The sequence below is a fragment of the Triturus cristatus genome, chromosome 1_1 (genome assembly GCF_964204655.1).
Source record: "Triturus cristatus chromosome 1_1, aTriCri1.1, whole genome shotgun sequence".
Classification (NCBI taxonomy): Eukaryota; Metazoa; Chordata; class Amphibia; order Caudata; family Salamandridae; genus Triturus; species Triturus cristatus.
The window spans coordinates 111,906,907-111,930,795 of record NC_140579.1 but is presented as its reverse complement, the minus strand read 5'-3'; the positions used below and the strand labels follow the sequence as shown (position 1 = coordinate 111,930,795).

Sequence of the window (23,889 nt, the reverse complement as noted above, 5' to 3'; positions counted from 1 at the left end):
GATTCCTCTTCTTCTTCCTCCTCAGAATCCAGTAATTGCTCAGGCAACTTCAATGGGGAAAGAGCTTCCAATGAGGAGCCACGACGTTGTAGCAAAGGCGGCGCCGTTGTAGGCAGGGCGGAGGAGGCAGTAGCCGATGTTGCAGACCAAACTTGCAAGTCTGTGCAAGAAGACAAAAGAGGCGTCGACGAGTGTGCTGTCGACGAGATCGTCGTCGATGGAGCTGGCGTCAGGAAAGTGATAGTTGACGAGGCTGCTGTTTTCGTCGACAAGGCAATCTTCGTCGACGAGGTGGTAGGTGGTCTCCGATGACGACGAGTCAGTCTTCGTCGACGAGGTGGTCGCCGCAGACGACGAGTCAGTCTTCGTCGACGAGGCAGTCTTTGACTACGAGGTGGCTGGCGACGCGGCAGTCGAGATCTTCTTAACCTTTGCCATTGACGGAGCGCTGACGAGAGATGAAATCTCCTTCGTCAACAACATGGGTCGAACAGCAACAGAGACCAGCGTCGACTGAGATGCAGCTGATGCCATGATCATCTTGGGTCTCGGCGACGAGAAGGTAACCGTCAACGTAGAAGTAGCGTAGACGATGATAATCGTCGGCGAAGGAGCCGTCGATGACGGAGCTTTTTGCTGAGGGAAATCTTTCTCAAGAAGTCTTTTTGATGCCAGAGACTTTCCAGTCTTTCTCGGGGGCATAACCGGCTTAGACTTGGAAGGTGGAGAAGCCTTTTTTGAAGAGGAAGCAGAAGGCAAGCTAGAATCCTTAGCAGGCTGAGCTTTTCTCGACACCTTAGCCCCAGGAGATGATACATCTTCCTCAGCCATCCTCTTTCTATAGGACATAGATTAACCAGAGGCCACACTTCCCACCTCAGATAAGGGGTTATCCTTGTTCTTAATCTTCTGTAGCCACAGAAGTAGGCGCCCTTCTCTATCTCTGAGGGAAGGTCCTGCAGATTTTACCATCTCTCACCTCATGATCCGGATAAAGGCAGTAAATGCACTTCTTGTGGGGGTCTTCTGAAAATAGCCGGAGCTTCCCACAAGATTCACAAGGTGACATTCTGAAGAGAAGCACAAATCCAGAAAAAATTGTGAAGTTCTGAGCAGAGCTCAGGGAGACTCCCTTCACACGACGTGCGGTAGAAAATCTGAGAGCCTGAGCCTCTGAGGAGAACATTCTGGTGGGTGCTGTCGCCTGATTGGCTGCAAGTTTGGACTGTACATAATGACTAAGATAGTCATAAGTGTGGAAGTTTTTTCTTGTAGCTTAGGGCTACTTTACTTCCTGATTTTAGGTTACCAAGGTTTTTTGGTTATTATATGCATAATTATTGCTTTTTTATGTACCGTGGGACTCCCACTCCGACGACGGGGAATGATTCAGGCATGTGAATCTATGAAAGACACCCTAAATACTGGAGAAATTAAATTCCACACCCCTGGATCTGAGGGACGGGGGTATGTGTGGGGAGGGTTCTAAGGTAATCCTACTGTCCACTCACATTGAACACTAAAACCCAACGTAAGACAGCTACCATGCCCACAAACACAGAGACAGAAATTGAGTCCTTCAGCAACCAGACGGCAGACCCACTTCAATGGTCTTGCCATCTTGTTCTCTTGCATTTCAATGTCAAAAACGATGCCCATAGCCCCCACTCTTCTGCTGTGCTCAAGGTGATCATCCCTCACCATTTAGGCCATCCTGTCAGTGACCTAATGTGTAGCTTTTGGAAGGAGTTTGACACCTCATTCATAACTTATTCAGACCAAGTACAGGATCAGAAAAGCTGGGGAATTAATTTGCCTCCTGGAGCTTCAGGCAAGGAAAAGGCTACAAGGTATTTATGCCCTTCAACTTTGGAATCACGCGCATAGCTTAGCGCTACATTGAGGCGCGCGCTGCTTGATCAGTGCTTTTAAATTACTCCCGTTTTTATTTGTGTTCGTTTTATTTTCCTTTTACCTTGTTTATAGCTTCTTGGGGTCTCCCCTCTCACTCGCACTTTAAACTGTGTCCTGCACCGCTGTTTAGCGGGTCTGGTCCTCGGGTGGGGATAGTGTGGGAAGTTTGGGCGCCATGTTGAGTGGGGCATTAGTGGTGACATAGCTTTGACGCCATATCACATGTCCTAGGCGCGCTGCATACTCGCGGGCAGTCTATTTCAGCCAGCCTCCCTAGCGTGCAGCGGTTACGCGCAGCGGTGGGCGCCCTCCCTGCGGCTGAGTCGTGCCAGAGTCCTGCCCGTCTGCGCTCGTCCGCGTCGAGGGCGGTCTAGGCCGGGTCGGGCATCGCGCCGTCGCAGGCTGTTATTGTATGATGTCCCGTACACACACACACACACACAGACTACTCTGCTCAACCTGCGCAATCGGGCACCTTGTAGGCCCTGTTCATTACACCCTCTTTCCGGTCCAGTGAATTGCTCTGACTGTGCCTTTCAATTGTTATCACACACCCCTATTGCTGCTCATAGGAAATCTTCCTTGGGGTGCTTAGGCTGTTTATTATCACCTTTGGATATTTCTCAGCCTCCCATTAACCTCAAGATCTGCCATCTTAATGTAAGATCGCTAGTTAGACATTACGGGGATGTGTATAATTTACTTACCGATGCTGCCCCTGATATATTGTTCATGTCTGAGACCTGGCTACATGAGGATGCAGCGGTTGCGATTAACTTAGCTCTTCCTTCGGAGTATACGATCTTTACTCTCAATCGCAACTCTAGAGGAGGTGGCATTGCGGCCGCTATTAAATCATGCTTTCCATGTGTTTGGAAGCCGCTGGACATAGCTGGCTGCGAATGTGCCCACTTCCGTATCTCGGTCAGCCCTATTTTTATTTTTTCCGGGCTACTTATCTACCGACCCCCGGGTCCTGACGCTGCCTTTAGGCTAGCTCTACCAGAGGTCGTTAGTGCATTGGCTTTGAATGCAGCTAATTTTAGCATTATGGGAGATTTAAATATCCATTTTGCCTCTCCCCTTTCTCCTGCCGTCAGCAGCACTCTTGCAGATTTGGAAGCACTCCAGCTGCATCAGCTTGTCGATCACAGCACTCATGATAGTGGCCATATATTGGACCCCATCTTCACCAACCTTATGTCAGCCAAAGTGCTGCCTCCCAAGCCTATGGCGTGGACCGACTACCATCTTGTTGAGTTTCACCTTGTAATTAAGGACTCTCCGAATAAAATATCGGCGCCTGTGTCATTGAGACGCCCATGGAGCAAGTTGAACTTAGCCGAGTTTCATCGGATCCTTGGCCAACAAACTCTTGGTCCTTTCTCTGACGTAGAATCAGGCTACGATCTTTTCTGTAACTGGCTGACTGATGCGCTGGACCTTTTGATTCCAACTGCGGAGATCCAATGTCGCTGTGGTGAGCCTAGCCCTTGGTACGACGATGCACTTCGGCTCCTAAAGAAATCTTGCAAACAAGCCGAAAGAGCTTGGCGCAAACCTTATTTACTTGATAAGAAATTGGAGTACCGTGCTAAGATTAGGCTCTATCATAGAGCGGTCTGTAAAACTCGGGCCGCCTACTTTTCTCGTGAATTTAATCTTAGCACTAACCCTACTAAATTAATCTTCAGGGTCCTTAAGGATCTTACAACTAGCAGAGCTTCACTTGATGAGATCCGTTCTGCATCACACTGTGAAAACCTCGCCGCTTTTTTCATGGAAAAGGTGGCAGCTATTTATCGATCCTTCCCAGACTCACTTGCCCCTTTGGATAATGGAGTATCTCCTCCGTTGACTACGCCGGCTCTTTGCTCTCTCCCTGAGCTCTCCCGGGAGGAGTTTACAAAAATTGTGGCGAAGGTTAAGTCAGGCTCCCCTAGGGATCCCCTCCGTCCTGCTCAGTTTAGAGAATCTGCGTCTCTTTGCTTCTCTCCACTGCGTGACCTTGTTAATTTATCTTTAACAACCGGCTCTGTTCCTGTAAGCTGGAAAGAGGCGCAGGTGATGCCCATTTTGAAAAAACCAGCTCTGGACCCATCCAAACTGGAAAACTATCGCCCCATATCGCTTCTTCCGTGGGCGGCTAAATTGACTGAGGTTCATGTCAATGCCATTCTATCTGATCATCTCCATCGCGCTGATATTCTGGACCCTACTCAGAACGGCTTCCGACCCGGCCATAGCACGGAGACGGCATTGCTTTTTATGGTCGACCATTTACGAACTTTGGTCGACTCTGGTCAAAAGGCGGCACTGGTACTTCTTGACCTCAGTGCCGCGTTTGACACCGTCTCCCATGCTATTCTATTACAACGTTTGGGCGAGGCTGGTGTCGGTAGCACGGCACTGGAATGGTTTCGATCATTCCTATCGGATCGCACGTTTAGGGTTGTCACACCCCCTTTTCAATCAAATCCGTATCCTACCGCCCAGGGCGTTCCGCAGGGGTCGGCTCTCAGCCCCACAATTTTCAATCTTTATGTTCAGCCGCTGGCTGTGGTAGCCAAGCGATGGAACCTGTCTTTGGTGTCCTACGCTGACGACACCCAGCTGGCGGTTGCACTAAGTGGGGCGTCCGACCTGGAAGCTGCTAAATTCCGGGAGGGTATTAGCTCAATAGCACGCTGGATGACTGACAATTGCCTTCAATTGAATGCTAAGAAAACTGAGGTGCTCTTGGTAGGCAAGCAGAGCCACCTTTGGGGTGATTGTTGGTGGCCATCTGAGCTTGGCCCTACTCCCCTTCCTGTTTTGGAGGTCAAAAACCTCGGGCTTTGGCTAGATTCTAACCTCAGCTTTGTTTCTCATACAAAGAAAACTGCTGCCACTTGCTTTGGGATACTTCGCAAGCTTAGACCCACCTTTAAATACTTTGATGCTCCTACCCGACAGCTTATTGTTCAAGCTACGATCCTGTCGCGATTGGATTACGCAAGCTCTCTCTTGTTAGGAGCCAACATGGCTGAACTTGCTAGACTTCAACGCGTTCAAAACGCTACCGCCAGAGTTCTGGTTGGCCTACCAAGGTTTTGTTCGGCCAAAAAAAACTATTGGCAAACTTCACTGGCTCCTTGTTTTACAGAGGATTAGGTTTAAGTGTCTTTGCTTGTCATTCAAAATCCTCAAGCACTCTTCTCCTCATATCCTGAAGCATCTTATTCAGCCTTATGTCCCCTCTCGCACCTTAACCCCTTCCATGCTGCGCAAATTCCGCCGCTGTGCTGACGGAATCTTGCGCGGGCGTGGTCATGACGGAACGGTTCCGTCATGAGCACAGCTCAACCGTGGCTCATGACGGAACCGTTCCGTCATGAGCACCGAAGGGGTTAAGATCTACGGGACTCCACTTTGTGGTAGTCCCACGTTTCAAGAGGGCTAGGGCCGGTGGTCGCTCATTTAGAGTATTAGCGACCAGACTCTGGAATTCTCTCCCCGCCCACATCCGTGCTATTGACGATCTTCTGGTTTTCAGGAAGGCTGTCAAAACCTTCCTCTTTCCCCAGAACTGCTAGTGATTCGATGTTTGGCTATGTTTGATCTGATACCTGTTTGTTGCAGCGCCGGGACGCCCCTTTGCTGGGGCAGCTGTGCGCTATATAAATATGGATAACATAACATAACATAAAATAGTTTTCAATTATTTTTGTAGCTGGTCCCCTTTCCTAAGATACAGTATTATTTTTTTATTTATTTTTTATTGACATTTTCAAAAACAACAAAATTACCAAACAATACAACCAGCCGGCATAGAGATCAATATAGGAGAGCTCAGAAAGAGGATCACAATCTCACAATTGCACAAAAATGCATATCAAAAAGAAAACAAGTGTCCCAGTATCCCATCATAGAAATCAAAATGCGACCTTCACCCAAATGATATCGTAGAGGACCAAATGTGTCAGCAATAAGAGCGAACTTCATTACACAGCCCGGTGAGGTTCAAATAGAAAATTCAACCCCGACATGTCCTCCCTACCTGTTCCCCCAAGGACTCTCCCTCAGGGGTGGGGCCATCTGTCATCGAAACGTGACCATCTCCTGGCAGTGTCGCAATCGTGGCCTCCCCCTCAGTCGACTCCTGCTGCCTTTGGAGCCATGCCAAAAAAAGCTCCCATATATCACGGGGTCTGGAAGACATTGGCATCAATTCCCAGAACACTCCCAATTGTGTGTGCCCATACGTGACATCTCGAAGCCAATCTCTAATGTCAGGCACCCGTCTTCTGCCCCAATGAATCGCAACTTGCCTTTTCACAAACAACAACAAAAGGGCATGCAGCTTACGCAGTTTAGGCGGTGTGTCTTTAACATAGCCCAAGAGTCCCAAAGCAGGGGGAGGGGAAGGGGGCTAACGATACATTCAGGATATAATTTATGGAGTCAAAAATCAACGCCCAATATCTAACAATCCTGGGGCAGTCCCATGCTATATGCAAAAAAGCAGCTGAACTGCGTCCGCACCGCCAACAGTTGTCAGTGTCACGTAAACCCATGCGACAGAGGCTAACTGGTGTTCTATAAAGCTGATGCAAATACTTAAAATGGATCAGCCCTAATTTGTAGTTGGGGAGGGGGGGGGGGGGATAGTTCAGTTAGCTGCCCACAGCAGAAACTCCACTGTGCATCCATCAGAGGGGTCTCGAGATCTGCTTTCCAGTTATTGAATGACGGAGGAACTACCAATGGGGCAGTGTCTTGCATGCGTGTATATAGTCACGTAATAAGTTAACGTGGGGATGGAGTTTTCAATAAGTTTTCCAAAGCAGGTAACTGCGGTGGCACCCTTGGAAAGCCGTCCCATAAGGACCGATATGCTGCGCGCACCCTGTGGTACAGAAAGAGTTCCGCAAATGTCACCGGTTTGCCCTCAGACGCCACGGGGGGAGGCCTGAACTCATCCCCAGGATATAAAATCAGCAAAGGTGATAAGGTTCATCTCCAGAGCCCGCGATTTGCTAACACTATCCCTCATGCAAGGCAGCATTGGATTATGCATCAAAGGAATCGAAGGAGCAAACACCGGTATACGTGCACGCCTGTGCAACTCCTCCCACGCCCAACACAGAGTACCCGCAGAGTCAATATCTCCAAGGGCGGCGGGCTTTCTGATATAATGCCACATTAAGTGGGATGGGGGCCACCGCAGCCGTCTCCACCACCACGTGTGGCTGGAAGGGGGTGGGGTGCGGTGCAGAAATGCAAAAAGTGTGCCTGCGCACAAAACGCATATAACTGCATGTCCGGCGCACCCAGGCCACCCTGCCACAGCGGGGGGGTCAACAGGTCCGAGGAGGCTCTAGCCTGACCGCCTGCCCATGCCAAAGAGATCAGCAGGGATCTCAGGGACTTGAAAAACTGCCGAGGGGGATCGGAATATTCACAAAGAGGTACAGGAATTTTGGTAATATTACCATTTTGGCCAAAGCAATCCTGCCAGCAAGCGATAGAGGCAGTTTAGACCAAACGTTGACCTTATCCTCCACCCATGCAACCGCTCGACCATAGTTTAATCTCCACACCTCCTGCGTGTCCCGACTTATCCAGATCCCTAGGTATTTAACATCATCCGCCTCCCACCTAACGGGGAATTCCGATGCCACGGGTGGGGTGTTGTCCGTCAATGGAAGAAACCACCGACTTGGCCCAGTTAATAAAAACACCAGACAATCCCCCAAAGCGGATGAATTCCCTCAAGTGGGGATCAAGGTTCTCCTTTGGATTAGTAAGATAAAGAGTAACATCTGCATAGAGTGAAATGAGCAAGCTTCTAGAGCTGAATCCAATGCGCCTTGCGGTATGATGTTGCCGGATGCGGGCCGCCAGCGGCTCCATCGCAATTGCGAAGAGCAAGGGGGACCGCGGGCACCCTTGTCTTGTACCCCGCCAGATTGGAAATTGATCAGAAAGCAGACCATTTACCTGTATGCGTGCGCTAGGTAGCGTATATAGCAGCCGTATGCTCTGTATAAACAGCGGGCTAAATCCCATACTACCCAGAATCGCGAATAGATACGCCCACTCGAGCGTATCGAACGCCTTCGTGGCATCCAAGAATACAACCGCAGCTCTCACTTCGGGGTGTAGATAATGCAGCACCGGGAAAACGGTCCTCAAATTATGGGAAGTGGATCTCCCCGGGATGAATCCTGATTGGTCAGGAAGGGCCACCATTGGCAGCAGAGGCTGCAATCGATAGGCAACAAACTTAGCCAGGATCTTGACATCCACATTTATCATGGACAATGGCCGGTATGAATCCAGGTCTTCCTCTGGCTTTCCGGGCTTGAGGAGAGTAATGATAATCGCCTCTCTCATAGATGGGGGCAATATCCCTCCCTCCAATGCCTCCCCATAGACCGCCAGTAGTCGGGGTGCTAATTCGTCAACATAAGCTTTATAAAAGGCGGTAGTCAGCCGGTCCGGTCCCGGGGCCTTACCCAGGGGCAAGCTTTTAATCACTTGTGCCACATCTGCCACTGTATACGGGAGGTCCATATATGCTCTATGATTATTATTGAACCAAACTAGGGCCACGGACTCTAAGAAGTCCTTCAGCTCCTCAGTAAGTATACCCTGTCTTGTAGTATATAAGCTAGTATAGTACGTAGAGAACTCAGTTAAGACTTTGTCTGGGCCTCGAACAAGTGTTCCGCCCGGGGTCCGGAGAGCATGGACAAATGTGGCAGATCTAGACTATCAAAGCAGCCCAGCTAATGTGCTCCCTGGTCTATCCCCTTCACCATACCTGCGCGCCTCCGCATATTTCCCCCAAAACTTCACTTCTCTTTGGGCTTCTTCTGCAAATTCCAGCAGTTTATCATTCAGAGGTTTCGTGATGCCAGGCTCGTTCGTAGAGTAATATTGTTCCTCAAGCTGCCTGATTTGGGACTCCAGGGCTAGCAACGTGCCCCGGAGAGCCTTCAGCACTCCCGCTTGACGAGCGATACATTGGCCCCTGATTACCAATTTAAATGCCTCCCAAAGAGAGGCTTCAGTTTGAACTGAGCCCACATTAGTATCGAAATAGTCAACAATGTCCGCCCTAATTTAAGATACAATATTAGTTTTAATATTACTTCCCAGTGTTTCTCTGTCGGCTACCCAGACTTTCTACAATGAACAGCCTTTGGTTGCCAGTTACTGTTAGGACGTTAACAGTAGCTTTCTACATGTCCTACTTTTCAATACCATATGACTTGCCTTGTGTGCTACAAAGCCTATATGGGGTGACTTATCAATATATAAAAGGAAGATTTTTTTTACCAGCCAAATGGTTGTATTTTGACAGGCTGCAATGTATGTTTTGAATGGTTACAGTCAGGATACAATGGCGGGCCCGAGTCCATGTTTGCACCATCACTATAGTGGATGAAACTAAAGGTGCTGCAGGCGGTTTTCAGCATTTAACTTGCAGACCCTGGGTAAATCTTGTACCATATATATTAGGGACGTGTATGGAAGTTAAATATACCAGTTACGATTAAGCCAATTCGACAACATTTCAAGTGGAAGCACAGGCCCTTTACTATTGATTAACAAGGGTAAAGTTCTCAGAGTTTCAAGCCAGCAAAAATACAGTGTCTAGCCACAGGTGAAAAATACAAGGTGACCATACAGAGAAGGCGGATTTCCTACAAGCACCATTCCAACTGGAATAACCATGGAGGTAGTTTTTCCTCAAGACTAGGAGGCAGGAAAGACTGTAGTGTGCCAGCCAAGCTGCCAGCAACTAAGTTGCACAAAACTGTTTTGGCAAGAGCTGTAAATGTTCTCAATATGGTGGTGTTCAAAGCCTAGTGCTTTCCGAAATTATGTGAATCAGCCCAAATGTCTGCAATGGGTTCCTGTGCAGCAGGCATGAGCTGAAGTCTAGGGACCTGAACTCGTCATGTTGTAAGGCTTGGAGAAGTAAGAAATTCACGTATTATCCATCTTACTGCCTCGCTTAAGTTCTTCATTTTATAACTGTACTAAAGTGAAAAAATACCCAAATCAACCTCCTATCACAAACAATGACCCAAAAATATCTTCATTATTTAGAGACTGCGTCCTCTGTTTGGTAGTCTGCTCAGTACTAGTCTGTAGGGTGGTAAGAGAAGGTTTAAAAGTGTGTTCTAGTTGATTTAAATTGAGCCTTACATGCAGTGCAGACCATAAACTGAGAAGTGTGCGTTTGGGCCCAGTTTGCAACCAAGAAGACTGAGCGGAGCATGAGCTCCTTCCCTTTCAGCACACCGGCTGCAGGCAAAGTGTTGGGGTGGGCCTTAACAAGCCTTCTTCCTCCCATCCCACCTTGCATTGGCCCCTTAAATTTAAGGTCACTTGATCTATATAGCAAATGTTTTTATTAGGTCTAGGGTTTAGGGCTTGTGATCCTCTTGGTTAGGGTTTGACTCTCATTGGCCCAGGTCAACTGATCACTAGGAAACTTTAACCAGAGTTTTTAGGGCATCCCACTTGGCCGCTCATGTAAAGGGTGTTGCCTGTTTGGGCCTGGAAAGAGTCAAGGGCCAGGTACTTTGCTAAAAACCCCACCCACATCGGGTAAACAGATATACCTCCACCAGATACAAGGTAAAATAATCATCTACTCCTGCAGACAACCTCACTCCCTGTTACACTCTCATAACATTACATTACAACACATCAGATCACAATTTCTAACAGACATGTATCCATACTAACATCCCATCCAAACACTCGCCATCTTTACACCTACAACTTTATGCACAACCTCAAATCCATACCCTGCCCCCTCACACTGCTAACCCCAACTTCTTTAATCCCATGACCTACCTCATTCACTTAACACACACCTACACCGTATTTTAACAACTAATTAATCAATAAAACCCATCACATCCCCTTTCCACCTCCCAATCAACTCAATTCTACTACCAACCCTTCATATGTATTCCCACCCCATTCGAACACCAATCTCACTCCCAACACAGCATGACCCCCACACCAAAAGACCACCCCTACTTGCCTTACGTCTGTTACCTATCCTAGTATACCATAAATCACGACTCCCTTTTTCAACTCATGCAACACGTCCCTGCATTTAACACCAACATCTACAAATCTGATACAATACTACCTCAACTATTAACCGCCCTAACCACCCCAACCATACAATCTCTCATTCACAATTGCATACCATCCACCAACCCTCATCTAAACAGCATAACCAACCATACCATCAGAAAAAAAAAAACACAGATCGCCCCACCCTCACCTCTCACAAACCCCATCCTTACAATCGCCCTCTTCTAAGACCTTAATCACTCAACACAACTTGACAACCCACAAACCAACTCATCCACAACTTTCATCAATTGCTTTTTTAGAGCACTAAAGCGAGGCCACCACGCTCCTCCACTACCTCTTCACAAAAAAAAGACAACCACCACCAATCATCCATACTACAACACAATTCTTAGACCACCTAAACAAAATGTTAACACTCAATCTGTCTCAAACGCTATCTGACTCCTACTCTCCCTCCCAAAAAAAGCAGTATCAAATCTCTGATAAACCTATCGACTTGAACAGGAAAGCGAGGGATGGCACACCCCTGGACCACATCTCAAGAGGCACCCCTACCTCCTTCCCATAGACAAAAAAGAATACATCTTTAACAATAGAAACCACATATCCACAAAGAGCATAAGACCAACTATATATCACATTCATATTGCATCTTAAATGTTTGCTTATGTATGCCTGTTCAATGAGCAAAAAATGAAAACGACCTCTTTGATTCACTGATACATACAGAACAAGACCTACTATTCGTCCCCGAAATCTGTCTGGGAAAACACAGCCTCACTACTGCACGAAGCTATCCCCCTGGTTGTCAAGCTATTTCACACAACCATGGAGGAACTAAAGCGGGCGGACTGGCCATTGTATTTAAGGACACTGTATCTACCACCAAGTTGAATGTAAGAACAATATGATAGTTGTGAAGCCATTCTTGCTAAATGCCAACCGAGCCTCACTTTCACCCGTCACTCCCTCTTGCTCTACGGACTTCCACCCACCAATGAAGATAATCTACCAAGAATGATGCTCTCCTGGATGTAGTCTCAGATTCATCAACAAAACTGTCGAACAAGTTACTTACCTTCGGTAACGTAAGAAATATTAGTTATTTAGATTCCTCACCTTAGAATATCCCCAGGCGTTTGGCTGGATCCGGAAAGATTTTTCGTCAGCAATACCCCTTGCGTGTCGCTAAGCGTCATCTGCGGCTTCGCGTTCGTCGTCGGCGTCGTGCGCCGGAATGACGTCGTCTGAGTACTTAGACGCCACCCTCACGCGCGGACGTCAGTTCTTGTACATAGCTTTCCGCGCCAGGAACGCAGAGCCATGCAAGAGACAGACACTGGTGCCAAAAAATCTAGGGCCCTGAAAAGGATAACCTTAACCCTAGATGTCAGTTCGCAGAACGGGGAGGATGGGTGGGTGGGTCGGTGAGGAATCTAATTAACGAATGTTTCTTACAGATACATCGTTACCGAAGGTAAGTAACTTCTTCATCTGAAAGAAATACGTTAGTTAGATTCCTCACCTTAGAATAGATACCCCAGCAATACCAACCCTGGAGGTGGGTCTGCGAACCAAGTTCACACCAGAAAGTCCTGGAGAACAGAACGTCCAAAGAAGCCGTCTCTCCGGACTTGGCTGTCCAGGCAATAGTGCTTGGCAAACGTGTGCAGTGAAGCCCACGTCGCCGCCTGACAGATGTCCCGCAAGGGAACTCCCCGGCCCAGGGCAGTAGTAGCCGCTGTGGCCCGGGTGGAATGGGCCCTCAACCCAACAGGAGGGTCCTTTTTTGCCAAGGAGTAACAAAGTTTAATACACAACACGACCCACCGTGAGATGGTCCGTTTGTGTACCGCTTTCCCCTTCTTAGTTCCTACGTTTCCAACAAAAAGTTGGTCGTCCACCCAGAACTGTTTGGTGCGGTCCAAATAAAAGGACAGCGCCAGTTTTGGGTCCAGACGGTGGAGCCTCTCTTCCTCTTTTGAAGGATGCGGAGGCGGAAAGAAGGTGGGCAACGTGACAGATTGCCCGAGGTGAAAGGGGGTCACCACTTTCGGTAGAAAAGAAGGACGAAGCCGGAGGACAACCTTGTCCAGATGAACAGAAAGAAGGGGAGGCTTAGATGACAGAACCTGGAGCTCACTCACCCGTCTAGCCGAGGTGATAGCTACTAGGAAAGCAGTTGTCCGGGTCAGAAGACGAATGGGACAATTGTGAAGAGGCTCAAAAGGAGCGCACATCAGAAAAGTCAGAACAAGATTCAAGTCCCACTGAGGCATTACGAAGGGGACAGGAGGGAACATGTGAGTAATGCCTTTGAGAAAACGTGAAACAACAGGGGACTTGAAAAGAGAAGGCTGATCAGGAAGCCGTAAGAAGGCTGAGATTGCAGCAAGATAACCTTTCAAGGTGGCCAAAGCAGAGCCCTGCTGGGCCAAAGAAAGAAGAAAGAGGAGAACCGCGGAAAGGGGATCCACAGCCTTTGCTGTGCACCATGCCACGAATTTGTTCCACCAGCAGGCGTATACCGTCTTATTGGAGGGACGCCTGGCTGCCAGAATGACATCACAGACTTCAGGAGGCAAGTCAATGGCATCAACTGCCGCCGCTCAATCTCCATGAGTGGAGGCTGGACAGGTTCGGGTGGAGGTCTGTCCCCTGCTTCTGCGACAGAAGGTCCTCCTGAAGAGGCAGTCGTATCGGGGGATCGATTGACATACTGAGTAGCTCGGGATACCAGAACCTTCGGGCCCAATCCGGAGCCACTAAGATAACTTGGGCCCGTCGCGCCTGATCTTCTTCAGCACTCTGGGCAGAAGTGGTATAGGCGGAAAGGCGTACAACAGACCGCAACTCCACTTGCAACGAAAAGCGTCTCCGAGCGAGTACTGCCTTTGAAATTCCAATGCGCAGAACTGCAGACATTGCGCGTTCTCTTCGGTGGCGAATAGATCTAACCAAGGCTCTCCCCACTGCAGAAAGAGACCTTGCGCCACGTCCGAGTTCAGACGCCATTCGTGATCCATCATGCACCGGCGGCTGAGTTCGTCTGCTCTGGCGTTCAGAGAGCCCGTCAGATGTTGAACCACCAGGGTGATGCGCTGGTGTTCCAGCCATGTCCAGAAACGCAGAGCCTCCTGACAAAGGGTCCACGACCCCACCCTGCCCTGTTTGTTGCAATACCACATGGTGGTGGTGTTGTCCGTGAACACCTGCACGACACTTTCCCGGCCAGAGGGAAGGAAGGCTTTCAGTGCAAGTCCGATCGCTCTCAGCTCCAACAAGTTGATGTGGAGGCGAGACTCCGCCGGAGACCAGAGGCCTCGGATCTCCGCCTCTCCCATGTGGCCCTCCCATCCCAGGAGGGACGCGTCCGTCACTACTACGTGCTCCGGTTGGGGTAGGGAGAGGCATCTGCCGCTGACCCAATCGCGGTCCGTGAGCCACCACTGCAACTGTTTCGCAGTGCCCTCCGAGATCAAGACATGGTCGGACAGGTTGCCTCGATGCTGGGCCCACTGAAACTTCAGGTCCCACTGCAGAGCACGCATTCGCCACCTGGCGTAATGCACCAACAGGATGCAGGAGGCCATCAGCCCCAGAAGCCGCAGCACCAACCTGAACGAAACCCAGGATAGAGGCCGAAAGATGGGAATCAGAGCCTGAATATCCCGGACCCGCTGTTCCGGAGGATAAGCCTGGAACTGCGCCGAATCAATGAAGAGGAGCTTCTGGGAGGGACTCAGGTGTGACTTCAGCACGTTGATGGAGAACCCCAGCAAATGCAGGAGGTCGGCCGTAGTCTGGAGGTGGGAGACGACTTGCTGGGGCGAGCCTGCCTTCAACAGCCAGTCGTCGAGATAGGGGAAGACTGGAACCCCCGATCTGCGCAGATGAGCTGCGACCACCGCCATCACTTTCGTGAACACCCGAGGGGCACTGGTGAGGCGAAGGGGAGCACGGTGAACTGAAAGTGCTCCTGACCCACCGTGAACCGCAGTAACGCCGGTGGGCCGGCAGGACGGGGATGTGAAAATAGGCTTCCTGCAAGTCCAACGCTACCATCCAGTCTCCAGGGTCGAGGGCAGCCAGAACCTGAGCTAAAGTTAGCATCTTGAACCGTTCCTTCCGGAGGAAGGTGTTGACACTCCTGAGGTCCAAGATAGGACGTAGGCGCCCTTTGCCCTTCTTGGGAACCAGAAAGTAGTGGGAATAGCAACCACGGCCTACTTCTGGACCAGGAACGCGCTCGACGGCCTCTTTGGCCAAGAGGGCCGTAACTTCCTCCCGCAGAAGATTCAAGTGATCCTCCGATATACGGTGGCAATGCGATGGCATGGCTGGAGGGGTCGTCTCGAAGGGGAGGGAGTAGCCCCTTCGGACGATTTGCAGCACCCACCTGTCCGAAGTGATGGAGCGCCAGTGGAGCAGGTGATGGCGAACTCTGCCGCCCACTGGCGTGGAATGGGCCTGAAAGCTCGGACTAGGAGGGCTTTGAGGCGGATGCTGCCGGGGTGGATGTGGACTGACCGCGTTGTCTAGAACCGCCACGGCGGAACCCACGTACGCGATCGCGTGCAGGTTGGTTCTGCGGCCGGTGGCTAGGCAGACGTGAGGAGGCGCCCCTTCCTTGGCCACGAAAGGGGCGAAAGGCGGAAGTGTGCGGCCGAGAGACCCAAGGACGTGGCCGTAGCCCGGGAGTCCTTAAAACGAGCCAGCGCACTATCCGCCTTCTCACCAAAAAGGCGAGCGCCATCAAAGGGCATATCCATGAGGGTACTCTGGACATCCCCCGAAAAAAACGAGGACCTCAGCCATGCGTGGCGCCGGAGCGCCACCGTGGTGGAAATCGCCTTACCCTGCGAGTCCGTGGTGTCAAGTCCACACCGTATGGCATGTCGTGCTGCATCTCGCCCGTCAGCAAGTGCCTGGGAGAGACGTGTCCGGGCCTCCTCCGGACACAGTGGCAGCACGTCCTCCACCGCATCCCACAGAGAGTGGGAGAAACGGTCCAAGAGGCAAGTGGTGTTCAAAGACCGCAGGCCCAAACTCAGGGAAGAGAACAGTTTCTTTCCGAACAGTTCCAGCCTCTTGGATTCCCGATCCGGAGGAGCGGACAGGAAGGAGGATTGGGAAGTGGAGGCCTGGATAACCAGGCTCTCGGGGGTGGGGTGTTGGGACAGGTAAATGGAGTCGCCCGGAGCAGGGCGGTGGCGCCGGGCCACGTTCCGGTCCGCAGGAGGAACTGTGGAGGGCTTGGACCAAGTGCCCTGCAGAACGTCGATGAGGGCCTCATTGAACTGCATCAGAGGCTCTGTAGAGCTTGCCGACTGTTGAAGCACCTCTGTGAGGATATTAGTCATCACGGCCACAGCAAGCAACTCGAGCCCCAGGGCTTCGGCCGCCTTGCGCAGCACCACTGAAAAAGCTGCACCTTCCTCCGAAGCCACAGTCGGAGGAGAGATGAAGCCAGCATCCGGCGAAGTGTCCAGACCACTGGCATCCCCCAGTTCGTCTGCCCAGTCCTGTGAAAGTTGACCCTGGAGGGCCATAGGGTCTTCAGACTCCTCCCAGTCGTCCCCGTCATCCGATTCCTGATAAACAGGAGGAACGATCGGAGCCGGACGGTAGATGAAACGGTCATCCATCGGCGTCTGGTGCGGCGCCATGCCGGCGTCGGTTCCGGACAGGGGCTAAACCGGGGAACGGCGTCATCCAGAGACGGCGAAGGAGGTGGAACCGGTGTCGGCGCCGGCGGAGGAGGCGTCGTGAGGTCGACCGGCGCCGACAGAGATCCAGGCCTGGATCCCTCAGGGACCTGCGGCGTCGGCACCGAAGTTGTCGACGACGCTGGGGCCGCCGGCACGAGAGGTCGCCCAGTCGAGCCCGCGGGGCCCGAAGGCGCTCCGGCAGGCGTCGACGGCGGAGCCAGGCCCCTCATGGCCGAGAGGAAGGCACTGACCTCCGCCGGAGTCGCGTCAGTCCCAGGGACCGGCGGGTATAGAGACGGACGCGGCTCCGGTGGAGCCGCGGGGTTGAGACCACCCTGACCCTCGGCCGAGTCGCGCGAGGGGAGTCCAAAGAGCGGTGTCACCTCTTGGACTTCTTAGATCGCTTCGACTTACCCGAAGACTTCGAGCCCGACGAGCGATGATGGTGACTGTGGCTCCGCGACCGGTCCTTGGACCTCCTCCTGGACCGGGACCGTGAGCGGCGCGGAGCCGAGTGCCGAAGCTCGAGAAGCTTACGGAACCGCTCCCGCCTAGCCTTCGAGGTCAAGGCCTGACAATCGGGGCACGACTCCGCGTCGTGGTCGGCCCCCAGGCAGTAAAGGCACCGGTGATGGTGATCCGTCACCGACATCAGGCGATGACAGGCGTCACAGGCCTTAAATCCAGGCATCCTACCGGCACCAGAGTCAAGTCGACAAAAGACCAAAAAGAGTCAAAAAGTTTAGTCAAAAATTGACTAAGGGGTAAGCTCTTCACGGATCGGCGCTGTCTGGCGTGGAAAAAAGAAGAACTGACGTCAGCGCGCGAGGGCGGCGTCTAAGTTCTCCGACGACGTCATTCCGGCACACGACGGACGCAGAGCCGCAGACGATGCCTAGCGACGCACAAGGGGTATTGCTGACGAAAAATCTTTCCGGATCCAGCCTGATGCCTGGGGATATTATAAGGTGAGGAATCTAACTAACGTGTTTCTTTCAGATCAATATTTCTATATTTGATGACCCTAAACAGTTGGTTTATTAAACCAATATACCTCAACCAAATCCTAGAACGTCTGGTCTAAATATACACAAGTTACAAAAGATTGTCTTAGGACCCACCTGTCCAGCAGGTCATACATTGGATGTAATTTCGCCGATCCAGAAATAACGACTATTTGACAAAACTCATCAGTTTCATGGGCTGATCCTCATCTTCTCATTCAAGATCCTAAAGCCCACAAACACACGATACATACAGAGAGCAGAAGAGACTAGACATGCAGGAGATGAAATTACACACAACAATCAACACTTAACCAAACACGGTGGAAAAATTCTTATGATTGGATTTTTTCAGCCTTTGACATATTAGTGCCAAAAACAACTTTGAAACAATGCAAAAGGAAGAAGGGTCCTTTAACGAATAAAGAACTGTAAAAACTAAAGGATAATTATCAACACTTCAAAGTACATGGAACACGTACAAGAAACCCGAAGACAAAATGTGTCTATATAGACACAACAGAATGTACAAATCATACTTACACAAGAACAATAAAATCCAGTACTCAAGCTTGATTGATAGTGACAAATGGCTAATTTCACAATCCAGCAGTCAAACATCAACCCCACTTTCATAGGACTTCAGTAATAAACTAACAACACATTATCTAAAGAAAGCAGACAAACTGGATTCTTATCTAACAAAAGGGAGTGGCAACTCCTGCCCTCCTATATAATCAACAATAAGTATGTGCTCCTCATCTCCTGTCTTACAAGAATTTACAATGTCAGAATTTGAGCATATAACAAAAGGTAATAGCATAGCCAGCTAACCCCCAAACCCCTTCCCTCCACACATTTTCAAAAAGATAATTTCCTTGAATCTAGTATCAACTCAATAGACTTTTAGGTACTCGGCGATTTTACCTTTTATTTGGAAAAATCGGTTGATTGTGATGCCGCTTTTTTAGTCAACACTAAGCCCAATTTTGATTTGAGACAGCTGGTATAGCATCCCACATATTCAGCAGGCCACATACTAGATGGAATCTTTACTTATAATTCCTCTCTGCAGGTCACAGATGTGATGCAGATTTTGTGACCACAAAGCTGTAATGTTCAGGATCGATGCTCCACATCCTCAATCTAGATACAACTCTTCCTCCGCTACCAGAGGTCACGCCTGGCAAAACATCAATCCCCTTGAATTTCAATCATTGCTATCCAACTCTAAGCCAAATGCTAAATCAGATGTAAAGTCAGCAGCCCTTCCCTACTATTCGTGGATCAGTGCAGCAGTGGAGTCATTCGGTCCCGTAAAATCCTATCCCAATTGGGAAAAAATACCTTCTGGGCCATGGATCACCGAAAAGCTCGGAGCGCAGAAACGGCATTGCAGAAGGAAAAAACGAAAGTGGAGATTCAACAATGATCTACAATCAAGATAGGAATAACTACTCTAAATCTATAACAGATTACAAAAACTTAATTATGGAAGAAAAAAGTAAATACTTTTCCAAAGAAATCCTACAGTCCAAGAAAACTACCAAAGAACTATTCTCTACGGTGTAAAAGCCTAGCTAGGGTACCAGAACCAATTAATAACAATTGTAGCCAGGACTTTTGTAATTCTTTAGCAAAAGTCTTTCAGGGCAAAGTGGAAGAAGTTTTCAACACTTTAACCATTAATAAACAAAACATCACAGAAGGCAAAACAGTTACCGAAATACCTCCTCCTTCCAAAGTACTGGAGGAGTTTTCTCCTTTGAATATAAAGAAGGTCCTAAAACTAGTGAAGACAACCAAATCAGGCTCACCCTTCGACCTATGTGCTCTTAGGATAGCCCACCTTGCTTCAGAAATTGTAAGTAACCAACTGACTAACACAGCGGTTCCCAATGTGTGCGCCGTCAGAACTAGCTTGGGGCGCCGCAAACAGATGCACAAAAATTATATAATTGCATTATATTTAGATCATGTTTTACCATAGCAGCCCATTCTCCCAACAACCACACGGGGGTGCTGGTGACCGCACTATCATCTCCTGACGGTCCTACCCCCTCTGATTCTTCAGGGCTTGTTTTATTAAGTTTTCTCCTAAATTCACCGGTGTAACTAACCTTGTAGGTAGGGACCACCCTCCATACCTGCTGTGTGACATTTCTCACACTGATCCAAACGGCTAGGGCTTCCTGACAGTCTTTGAAGTAAAAATAAATGAAATTTAATTGTACCCCGGGACAATGACCTAACAGTGAATGTGTCCCCAGCTTGTGAGAAAGTGGCTCTGTATATACTGTTCCCAAATAGGTACAGTGTGTACAGAGTTCACAGTCCCCAGAGGTTTGGCAGAGGTTAAAGTTAGATATAACCTTACTCTCTAAAGTGGTAGCTTGGTCGAGCAGTGAGGCAGTATCAGAGGACAGTCTAAAGCATTTGTTGTACACACTCAGTCAGCAAATGGTCTCACACACTCAATAACTGAAATCTAGGCCAATGGGGTCTATAAAAAAAATATATGGTCGGTTTATATTAGAACCAACAATTGGTATTGTGGAGGAGTGTGGCTCAATGGTTAGAGCGGCAGACCCTGAAGCAGAGTTCTGGCCAGGGACCAGGGTTCGGTTCCCGCCTCGGCGGGGCTCGGGCTCAATATCCTCGGACCTGTCTATTCTCGCCTCGGTGCCTATTCTAATCACGGGTCCCACGCTGCAACTCTGGGCAATAGCTTGCTTAGCCTCCACACCGGCCCCAACAGCGCTAAGGATGCCTGGCTTCACCCTGGGGGTGCCCAGGAGTGGACACTTCACAGGGAAAGCCAGGAGGGGTTCCACAGCGGTATGAGTATCAGCGCCAGGAAACCGCAAAAGGCGACACCGCAAGGTGGCCGTCTGGTGACAGTGCGCTCTATAAGTACCTTGACATTTACATTTATTAAAATATACTTTCTCAGAATGAGATGCTTTAATTAAATACTTTTGCAATATGCAATTGACTTTTGTAAGTAATAGTTACAGGTTGTTGCAATAGGCAACACAATTTCAAACACAATAATACATTGAGCTCAATGGAGTTTTAAGTTATTTGCAATAGATTACTTTCAGGATTACTTTTCTAACTCCAGGACTGGATCCTAGATTCAGACCTGGGACAGTTCTTAGAAACAAGTGATTAAAGTCGACTTAGTTACTGTTGTGATTTTTAGGCAATATTTTGCTATTTTAAAAGTTGACACTTAGAAGAAATTTCATAGAAAAACAGTCAATGATTCCCTATGGCAGAAAATTCAAGTTGCAGGTATAGTATGTTCTCGTTACTTTTGTAATCCAGTACTGGGCTCCTAGGCTCAGTATTGAGACCTCTATCTAAAACAGGTAAGTAATTACGTTTTCACAGTTGGTACGATTTTTAAAGAATATTTGTAGTTTGCAAAAATCGACATTTAGAAGAAATTTCACAGAAAAACAGTCAATGATTTCCTATGGAAGAAAATTGGGTTAATGGTAAGTACGGTTGTGAGTACTTTTCAGGGCCAGTGCTGGGCACCAAGATCCAGCACTGGGATCTCTCCTAATAGAAACTGAGTATTTTCGTTTTCGTTACTCGGGTGATTTTAGGTGAATATTTTAAGTTTTAGAAACTCCACACTTAGAAGAAATTTCAGATGAAACCAGTCAATGTTACCCTAGGGAAGAAAAATCGGGTTATCGGCTTTTGGGTAAATACTCGACTGGCAGAGTTAATGTTCTGGGCACAGACTTAGGGGTCTCCCAGGCTCAGGTAAGTACAGTGGTTACACCCTCAGCGGTACAGAGGCAGTGAGTTAGGCCCAATGTTATCCTATGGGAGGCAGGGGGGCCATGGTTGGTGGCTGCTGACTAGCATGCCATGCGGATGTGGGAGCTGGGCTCCTGGTCACTTGCTCAGGGCAAATGGGGAAGTAGGTTGGAGTAGAAGTTACACTAACAGGGCCACTCGGGCGGCTGGGTGCAGGGTGCTTTTGAGCCTTCGGGCGCTCAATGGATTTCAATGGGAAAGCTCCAAGATTAACAAAGGCTGCAAGCTCGGGGACGAAGATTCTTCAGGTGCCACCACCACTTCGAGAGGTAAGTTGGGGGATAGGTAAGTACCCAGGAATTGGGCACAGGGGGCCGCAGGGGTGCCTTTGGTGTCGGGAAATCTTACCATCTGTTGATTGCGGTTGGGGGGGGGGGGTACCTGGTTCTGAGGCTGCAGGCGTCGTCAGGATCGTCTAGGTGAGTCCTTGGGTGCCGGATTCGGGGTCACAGTCGCGGGGGGGACGTCCTCGGCGTCTTTGTTCACTCTGGCACAGGTCAGGCTTGGCGGGTGCAGAGTGTGCAGGGTTTGCGGTTCCGGGCTGATGCCAGGGGTTAGAAGGAATATGCTACTTACCAGTATGCATCTGTTCTTGGCATGTAGAGCTGCAGAGTTGTACACTTAGCATAGGTCGCCATCTGGTGTTGGGCCCGGATGTTTGCAGTTTGTTTTTCTTCTTGGACCGTCTTTGGAAGTCACGAGTTTGGTGACTCCTCCTTCGGTCCGTACTGCGCATGGGCTTCGGCTCCATCCTCAGATTGTTTTTCGCCAACAGGGAAATGATGGAGCGTAGTAATAACAGTGAGAAACCCATGTGTGTTGTATCTAAATAAGATGGACTGGAACGGATACAGGTAGCCGGGGAGGCGGGTGGGCGTGTACAACTCTGCAGCTCTACATGCCAAGAACAGATGCATACTGGTAAGTAGCATATTCCGTTCGAGGCATATGAGCTGCAGATTGTACACTTAGCATAGATTATATAGCAGTACCCAACCTTAGCGGCGACCACCGGTATCCGTTGCAGCTGTTTGAAAGAGTGTTTTTAGTACAGCCTGGCCCACCCTAGCTTGCTGCTGGGAATGCACATCTACACAGTAGTGTTTTGTGAATGTGTGCGGTGTAGACCATGTGGCTGCCTTGCATATGTCATCTAAGGGTATATTCCCTAGAAAAGCCATAGAAGCCCCTAACTTTCTTGTAGAGTGGGCTTTAGGGGGAACAGATAATGTTCTCTTTGCCTTCTGATAGCAAATTTGTATGCATTTTACAATCCACCTAGCTATCCCTGATTTTGAGATGGGGTTGCCTTTATGTGGTGGAGAAAAGGAAACGAACAACTGTTTGGTCTTCCTGAAGGGTTGCGTTCTTTGTATGTAATATAGCAACGCTCTTTTCACATCTAGTGTGTGTAAGGCCCTTTCCGCAACAGATTGGGGTTGCGAAAAGAAGACAGGTAATTCCACTGATTGATTGAGGTGGAAGGGGGTAATGACTTTGGGCAGGAACTTCGGATTAGTTCGAAGTATGACCTTGCTGTGATGCATTTGTATGTAAGGTTCCTGTATGGTGAACGCTTGTATTTCACCAACCCTTCTAAGGGAAGTGATAGCTACAAGGAAAGCTGTTTTCCAGGTGAGAAATTGTAGCTCACATTTGTGCATTGGTTCGAAGGGCGGACCCATTAGTCGTGTAAGGACCAAATTTAGATTCCATACAGGGGAGGGTGGTGCCCTGGGAGGAATTACTCGTTTGAGGCCTTCCATGAAGGCTTTAATAGCGGGCACTCTGAAGAGTGACAAATGCTGTCTGTTTTGTAGATAGGCAGCGATCGCTGCTAGGTGTAGGCGTATGGATGAATACGCCAGGTTACACCTGTGAAGATGGAGCAGATAGCATATGATGTGTTGTATGGATGCATCTAGAGGGTTGATTGTATTGTTACGGCAGTACATTACAAATCTTTTCCACTTTGCGGCATAGCATGCTCTAGTGGTAGGACGTCTGGCTTCCATGATGATGTTCATGCAATCAGGGGGAAGGTTAAGGTACCCGAATTCTAAGATTTCAGGAGCCAGATCGCCAGGTTGAGCTGAGCTGGGTCCGGGTGCCTGATTTCTCCATGGTTCTGGGTTAGGAGGCATGGGGAAAGGTGCAGTTTTTGATGTGGTACCACTGATAGTTGTAGTAGCGTGGTGTACCACGGCTGTCTGGCCCACGTCGGAGCTACCAGAATGAGTGTGAGGGAGTGCTGTTGTAGTTTCCTGACCACTAATGGAATTAGTGGGAGAGGTGGAAAGGCGTATGCA

At 49.3% G+C, this 23,889-nt stretch overlaps 1 protein-coding gene across 2 annotated transcripts in view; it reads right to left on the bottom strand.

The window, feature by feature from the left end:
• C1_1H6orf136 (chromosome 1_1 C6orf136 homolog) overlaps nt 1-23,889 on the bottom strand; it is a 130,301-nt gene that overhangs the window by 14,808 nt on the left and 91,604 nt on the right. The gene's annotated exons all lie outside the window — the stretch shown is intronic.